Source organism: Condylostylus longicornis, unplaced genomic scaffold (genome assembly GCF_029603195.1).
Source record: "Condylostylus longicornis isolate FDR11 unplaced genomic scaffold, ASM2960319v2 ptg000028l, whole genome shotgun sequence".
Lineage (NCBI taxonomy): Eukaryota > Metazoa > Arthropoda > Insecta > Diptera > Dolichopodidae > Condylostylus > Condylostylus longicornis.
In genome coordinates, this window is record NW_026577997.1 from 805,553 (window position 1) to 814,863 (window position 9,311).

The window sequence follows — 9,311 nt, forward strand, 5'->3', positions numbered from 1 at the left end:
ATAAAAGGGTATTGAAATTCTTGTAAAAGTGATATTTAATGATGTGGAATTTTAACTAAAACACACAGTCTTTTTTTTGTTCGTTCTTTAATAATGTCATCATAAAAGAGTTGAGTAGAGTTGAGTTGAGTACTTTAAAACTTGTTCATTCGAATTGTTTTAACAAGAAAATAAGTGAAAAGTAAAATAATAATATCAAAGAAAATAAAAATATCCTTTAATAGTTGAAAGTTAAATTTAATTATGGTAATTAATAGGAATGTCTTTGTTGAATCTTTTGAATTAAATTGAAAAATTTTTGCAAAAAATGTAATTTGTGGAACCGCACAGCACAGCAAAAAAAAAATGTTAATTTAAGTATAAATTTTCAATGTTAAATTGCAAAGATTGGAAAATATTTTAGTAATACACGCACCACAAACACAATTTTTTTTTTGTAATTATTGTTGTATTAATTTTTATTAATGTTATAATTTATAAAATTACATTCATTTGCTAACTTTATCCTCTTTTATTTTTTAAAATTTAAGATGTTCTTTTTATTGTCTCACGAAGGAGTCATTGATCTTAGGAATAAAAAAATAAGAGTAAGTATAAGTAAAACATTGGAGTGTAAATTTGGAATTTTACCAGAATTTAATTAATATATAGAACTCTGTTTTATTATTAAAGCGCGGAGAGTAGGTGAATTTCAAAACAGGTTGAGCAATATAATAATAATAAAATACATGTGAGTCAATGATAACCAGGTAAGGACTGGAGGCAGCTAAAGTTATCACTATCAGCAACAAATTTATTTAATTTAAATTTTGAATGGATGAATTTGAAATTTGCTGGGGTAGCAATTTCAACAAGCAATTCAACAATAATTTTGATATAACAGCAATTAAAAATATATAAAATAATTTTGCATTCATTTATATCAAATCAATCTCATCTACAGGATGATTATTCTACAGTACTAGTTATTACCTTTCAAACCTGCAACACTACCATTAATCACAAATAATCAGCAAGCGACTCATAGAGAAAGAAAAAATAAAGTTATCAAATATATTATGCTGACTGGAGATATTCGAACAAAACAATATACTTTTCCCTAACAGATGTGAAATTCAATGAATTCCAGAGTTTTAGAGAATACGTCTTTGGCAAAACTGTATAAGGCATCCTTCTTGATTTAAAAAATCTTAACTTATTGTATAGGTAAATACCCAGTGTCAGTTATTTAATCTCGTGGTCGTATTGTATTTTAAAACTAAAATCAGCAGCTAAGGAAATCGAAATAACCGATAGTATGGAGCTGAAACAATGTCATGAGCGACGGGGAACAAGGTGAAATCTACTTTCAAACAACTGGATTTTTTTCCTTTTATATGCCTATCTGCGCTATAATAAAGCAGACGACATATTCGTTTATATTTATGCAAGTATAAAACTTTTTATACTGTAATACACAATTCCTTATTTAAAATGAATGTTTTATAGGTGTTACGCAGAATAAGGAGAAAAACAACTAACGCAAAAAGTTCAAGAACCAAAGAAGAATTTCTTAATAAAAAAAACAGCCACGAAGTTAGGTGTCTAATTAAAAAAAGAGGTCACAGGGGAACTTGCAGTACTGAGATGTGTAATCTATTCCTAATTTCTAAAAACGATTCAGCTCACCTACTTCACATTTTTTCCCTCAATTTTCAGTTTTTTAAAGTTCTAATTATATACAGTAATGAAGCAAAATGTCTCATGTCTTACAAACTATCATTTTTATATAAATTTATTACTCTAAACTACTTGAACACTTTTTAAGAATACTAGAATATTGTCTAGACTTTTGATTTAAATTCAATTGAATTTTTCAAAATTTCACCTGTATACCTTAAATTATCAAAGGAATTTTTTTGTTAAAAAAAAATTGTAATTGAAAAAGTTGGTTATTTGAAAAATTTAAATTTTGTGGTCACAAAGAAAAGAAAAAGCCATTTTAATTTAAAATTCAATGAAAATAAATGTGGCTATGGTAACTAGTTTAATTTTAATCGATTCAAAGATGATTTGAAATTTTATATTTTCAAAGAAGATTTTTGAAATAACCGAATGGAAGATATAATGTATTGAGGTTTACTGATTAAATATCATCTTAACATTTTAACAACAACAATATTACAATAAGTATTTTGTAATTTTATTCTACACTTAGTTAATTGAAACGGGAGTTTATTATTATAACATAGAAGAACGAGCATAAGTGCCATTAGATTGAATTAACGTACCAGTAGTTAAGAGTTGGATCCCTTTGAAATATTTTACGGAGTATTAAAATTTCACTCGATTTTCGTTAAAAGATTCAAGATTACGAACAACTAAGAATTCCATTCAGCTAGCCCTTGGTAAGAAAAATGTAACAATGGTCTATTCAATTAAAAACTTCAAACTACATGTTTTCTGATTAAACTAGAAGATATATTCATATTCTTTTTGGTTGATTAGTTGGTGGAGTGGCCGATGATCTAAATCTTTTGCACGCCAATTAGCACAAATGTGTGTTACAACCACTCTTGACTACGAGGCCGTCGTGGAGCATACTAGTATATATGTGGCCTATCTAAGCATCCGGGTTCTTTTGAAGAGTCCCGATGCCGATTTTCAATATCTTGACCAGCTTATAGCTCAACAAATTTTTAAAATCAAACAAATATTTTTTTTATATCTTAATATTATAAAAATCGGAAGATGTACATACATATGTACATATGTATGTACATTCATTTTATATCTAGAAAATTTTTTTTGCCAAAATATCAATCAGTAAATTACTTTAAATTACAGCAGTGTAGTTTGGATTGCAGTGATATAACGACGGAAGGATTAAATAATTATGTTGGAATTTAAATTATTAAATACTTCAGCAAGACAAAAAAAAAAACCTAATCAAATTAAAATTCTTCTCAAATAATTTCTATAGTCATTATAATTTTTTAAGGTAATAAAACTACACTTTATACCTTTGAAAATTTAATTAGATAACGTAAGAATAAAAAGTGTCACAAATGGAACCTATTTATAACATTCTCTCTATTGTGAATTCGTTCAAAAAGGAAAGAGGGGGAAGGTTATTTTATTTCAAGATTGTCTAGACTTTATAATCATATATTTTCCTCTTTGTTTTTGTTTTTTAAATGTGTAAGGATTTTGACATTATATTCTACGCTTTGATTGACATAATAAAGAGTAGGTTATCATATCGATTTAAAAAAATCGTATCAGATTCGCACGAATCCAAATATTCTTTTTGTATACATATAAGAATTTATTTTATGTAATTGTGGATATATTTATGGGTATAAAAGGAAGTGGTTTCACATACAAATTTTTATAGGTGTACCGTGAGAATGCCTAATAATTTAACAAGCAATATTACTGAAATTGTTGTGTCGCTTAATTTAATACTACGTATATAAATAAGAATGTTCATTGTATTTGCTTTAATAAGTATTCTCGATTCGTTGTGGAAATATTAAAAAAAGGAAAATTAAAAGATAATCTCGCACTATTCCAAAAAAAAAAACTGAAAAAAAGATGCTTATTGGTTCCACTCTGTCCTTGTGTCCTTAACTATCTGCTCCCACCCCCCCTTAAAAGTTTTAATAAATGAAATTTTTGGATTATTTATTTTTAAATTCTGCAAATGCAAAATTGGGTGGCATAGCGTAATCGAGCAAAATTACTTTTGAAATTAACCGTTATCTGAAATCCGTTTCAAATTTTTAATATCGTTTTTTTTAATATCGTTAATTTTTAAACAAAAAACAGTTTCTATTTGCATTTATAGTATAGCACATTTGATATGTATGAAATAACTATGAGGCACATATTTTTCAAGTGCACCTTATCTGAACATATTTGCAATCGCTTTCTGCGTTTGTGGCTCTTTTGGGGAATTTCATATTCACTCCCTGAATCTTCACTTTTATATTCATATTCGTCACTTTGTTCAATATCTCGTACTTCAATTTCACTATCATCTTCTTCAAAGTCTAACAAATCAGTTAAAATGTCTAAATTATTATTACTTGAATTAGTGTTCGAACAGTCTTCATTTATGCTAGTGTGTTCTTTGAATTTTTCGAATAATTTTTTGCTTCCTGGAAATTGTTTCATTGTTGTATAGGATTTACAAAAAATAAATTTTAATTTTTTATAAAAATATTTTCATACTATTTTCCGAGATTAGACTTTTCACAGAATACACTTTGCAAAAATTGCACTTTTCACCAATAACCTTATCACGTTAGAAGTACAATGATTGCTTCCTGATTACATTTACCAGTTAAGTAAAACTTTCAGTTCTAAATTGAATCTTAATCTGAGCAAAGTAGATACCGTTATCACGGTAGTCGAACACTTTGGATGATTCAACTTTGAAATTGCCAAAGCCGTCATTTTGACGGGTCCTGGTATAAATAGGTAACGTTTCTTTTAATTTTTTTTTTCTTTTTTCTTCATCCTAAATTTATGCAATCCTTTAATGAAATATTTTGGTAATTTAAAATGTAAGGAGATTATTTTTAAGAGCAGTATTTTTACTTGTTCAACAGAAAAGTGCTACTTTACAAACCATTGTTTGGCTCAACTTTATTATGTTTAAGGCTAAAGCACAGCATTTATTAAATATCATCCACATACCAAAAAAAATCACATACATTTAAAATTTTCATGAGTTTTATTTTAATAAATGCCAAAATAATTGGCATCTAGTTGGTACTTTTATAGTCTTGGAGCCTATATATATAGTACCTTTTTAATTTTTATTTTTTGAGGGGGGTTAAGATCACAACTTCTATAAAGTGGTTACAAAAACATTTGAGTTCTTTTCTTCTTTTTTAATTTTATAAAGTCTTTTTTTCCAAAAGAAAAAATCATTTTTACTACCACTGAACTGTGTAATATATTTTTTATTAGATCCAAGGTTTATTTCTATTCACAAACAACAACAAAATAAAGACTTTTCATATAAAAACTAAAAAGGAGTTGAAAGTCCTGTAAAAATTTTCTTAGCTTTGTGCTATTTTTTTTGTTCTTTTTTTATTTTTTTTTTTTCATATATTTTTTAAATCCGTCGAGGAATAAAACAAAGCGGTTATTTTTTTTTGGATGTGGTTTGGTTGCTCTTTTTTATAGAAACCTAGGAAAATTGCCATAATTTTTGAATTGGTTAAAAAAAATAAAAGTAAAAGCAAGACAAGAATGAAAACTTGTTTATAGCAAGAAGTCCAATACATCAAAATAACAAAAACATAGAAGTAAAATGCTAAGATTAGAAAGGATATAAAAGCAAAATTATTTAGAACAGTGTGTGAGATCGCACTTTTGGGACTTATGAGAATAATTTTCATACACAATATTTTTTTATCTCTTTCAATTTTTCTAGTTTCATATTTTGCAACGAGTAAGCAGAAGCATTATGCAAATTATTTAATTCAAAAATTGTCAGATTACAGCTGTAAATACTTTCCTACTGACCGCATTGCATACAATAAGGGAGGTTATGTGATGCCATCAAAATTTACATGTCGAGATTTCAGCAGAAATGCGTTTTTCCATTACTAGGGCAAAGAGGACTTTAACTAGGGGTCGACTTTACATTTTCAATACAATTAGTCTTACATTTATCACAATAAAGTAACTAATTGACGGATTTTTTTTGAATTTAATATATGAGATTAGAAGTAACTGAAAAGCGTTTTAGGGAATTCGGATAACTAAGTGAATCTCTACTAAGAGCCAAATTTACGGTTTTTTAGGTATCTTAGCGAAGAGTTTATTAGCGTTCTTAAAATTTGGAAGAAGGTTATTTTCATAATCTTGTGCAACGTTTACGCTTAACCAGACGATGTAACTTGTAGTCGGTTATGCACTGACCACCTCGGAATATTTTTCTTTAAAAACGCATGCTTATTAAAAATTTTAAGACAAAATTTATCGCAATATATTGAATTTCTTTTAATAATTAAAAAAAAAGTGATATTTTTAGGAAACAAAAAGAGTTTCATTGCAATACCAAAAAGGGTAATTTTAGAATACAATTTATGGTTGAACATCAAAATTTCAAAATTACACAAAAAAAAATTTTTAAAAGAATTTGAATAAAAATCACATTTTCAATTATGACAAGGATTTTGTGGATACAGGACAAAGTAACACAAGAATTGGTATTCAGGTTTTAATCAGAGGAATCTGAAATTGCTAGTTATTTGTTAATCTTCTTTACTCAGCAACATATTTAGAAATAGTTAAATAGACTTGGCATACCACTTGCTACATATGTACCTACAAAAGGGTGGCAACCACAACGATATACACTTCATAACGTGCATCTAACAGTGCAATTACATGTAGAAAAACGTCCCCGATCTACTTGACTGGATATCACAAACGTTTTATGTACAAATTTTATAGTAAAAAGTTATAATAAAGTTGAAATATGATCCTAGAGTTGAATCCAAGCAAACTTAATGTCGTATCACATCTATTGTGTGCGCCTTGATTATTTGTGCTTCATTATAAAGTGTGTGTATTATACTTCTGTTCTTATTCAAAAGCTAACGATTTTATGTTTTCTTCATGTAAGATTATTTTAATACGAGTAATACAAGAAATTGTACATAATATTTTCCATTTTTCATGCTCATATTATCACAAGTGATATAAAAAAGTTGAGTATTATAAAAACAAACATGAAAGGAGTTCTAGAGAATAGTATAGAATTAGGAATTTTACGATAGAAATCTGACTACTTCTCAAACCATTTGTTTCTTTAGTTTAATAAATATTTCTTTAGCCATTTTATTAACCTATAGTACTCAAAAGAGCACCCTTAAGATAAATAATAATTTGGAAAAAAACGAAATTTCAAAGAATTATTACCAGATATAAGTCATATTCTTATATTTTGTTATCCTTAATGTACTTACAACATATTGTGTATCATATTCATACATATAAATCACTATATATAATCTTTTAACAAGCTATTAATTAAAATGATGGCTTGTAATAAGCGCTTAATCATAGATGAAATTTATGAATAACTTACGCTCATTATTCGACAACTATGTTGCTAATAATATGAATGGATAGAAGCTAAATAAAAATGCTCACGGGTGTCCTAACGGGACATTACCGACACAGGGGTCACATGACTTAGGGGTGATCTACAGCAGAAGGGAGTCTCTGGATGTGACAATGTACTCGAATTTGCCAGAATGATAGGTCTCGAGGGAGCGCTTTAGCAGTGATTGGTTGAAAAGGTGAGGGGGGAGGGGGGGAGCGCAAATCTTTTCTCATGCTCTTTTAGTTCATTTGGAAGGAGGTCATTTAATCGCTTTGTGGCAGTGAATGATAATTCATTTAATCGCTTTGTGGCAGTGAATGATAATTCATTTAATCGCTTTGTGGCAGTGTATGGTATTTCTCTTCTGTCATACCTAATTGAATGACAAACAAAAAATCAATTTTTATAGCACCTCTGTTAGAATTTTATATTTGAATAAAATAACTTTCTTTGTATTTTAATATGGATTTTTATTATAGTAACAATAGAAAAAGACATAAGTACATGCAATGTATTCGTTGAACATTTTCATTTCAGGTCTTCCAGACTATTTTAATAGACTATTATATACACATGTGCATACGCAGTTGGATGCTCCTGTATTATAGTTATATATACATATGTATTTCTTATAAGCATTTCGACAATGATAAAGAATATTCCTTTCCGGAATTCTTCAGAACTTTGCTATATTTTTTTTTTATTCTTGAAATCTATATTTTAATTTAAAATTCAACATAAATCTTTTGAGTTTTATCTTAGAAGTGATATAAAAAGCTTAATAATTTTCAATTTTTTTTCCCAAAGTATGATTATCTTTAAAATATTTTCGTTTTAAAATTAAAATGGACAAATAATTCTAGAATATTTTAATAAAATATTTTGAGTTTATTTTGAATAAAAAATTATGAAAAAAATGGAAATATATAAAATGGGTCTGAGCAATTGTTTGTTCCATTACACTTAAAGACTAGGAAAATTAAAGAAATTAAAACAGGATTTCTAAATCTTTCTACAACGGATTATAAAAAAAAGGGAATTTAGAGAATACGTCAAACACACATGGTTGTATGTATACGTGTTATTCTTCCGTTTCGGAATTTTTCATACAATCGCAGTACAGATGTATAGCTTAAAAATTAAAGGTTATTAAAGAGATGAACACTCTGCGATATTGGTATAAGGAACGTTTTGGAAAATCCAAACTCTTTAATAGCTTTAAGATAGCTTATTTCTTATGCGTTCTCAACATCTCTCAGAAATAAGCTTTTATAGCTTATTTCTTAGAGAGGTGGAGAACTTCTGGCTTGCGTGGGAAATGTGGGAAATTGATGTGGCAATCCTTTTTGATGTTTTCATTCAAATTGTCAACAGATGTCATATTTAATTAATAAAATAAATTCAATTTAATTAATAAAATAGATTCATTATTAGTAAGTGCTTTGATTGATGAGATCGGTCGGTTTCAGTTCGTGTCATTTTCGTTTAAATAAAATTTGAAACAAAAAATAAGATAATAAACTCAGTCTAACACAAATGTCAGTTCTTTTGCTTTTAATACCAGTAAATGGCAGTAAATGTGTACATAAGTATATACATACTACATAAAAAAGTTAAAATTTTCTGATCTTTTAAAAACTAGTAATTGAAGATAGAATTCCTAAATTAGTATAAAGCAATGTTCTCTGCAGCTATTTTTAGGTTAGGTTGACGCGGCCCCTAAAGTGTACACTTAGGTCATTTAACCTCGTTGTGGTGCTGGCGGATTTCTTCATTGTAAGGCCCATAGTACTTACAATGGTCAATTCCGTAGTCCGTTGAAAGAAGCAAGACACCTCCGTCTAAAGTTCATCAGTTTCGGACAACATCTATTCTTATTAAAGTAATATTCTTATACAGCTTTTTGAATATTGATTTTGAATAATACTCCCGTAGTTTAGGTTAAAGGAAAACGGAAGTTTTTTTGAAATATTCCACCAGCTTAATAATAAAAAACCATAAGTGAGCTTTGAATGCATAAGGTATTTTCTTTTATACTCGTATACGTGAAGCAAATGTCTCAAAACTGTTTATGAAAATTATAATACACCTTCATGCTAAATTTGTATAATATAAAATTAAAATTTTATTATTTGAAAAGAAGTATGTTTTAGGGATTATGAAGATACTTATGTCACAATATAAAAGAACAAACAAACAA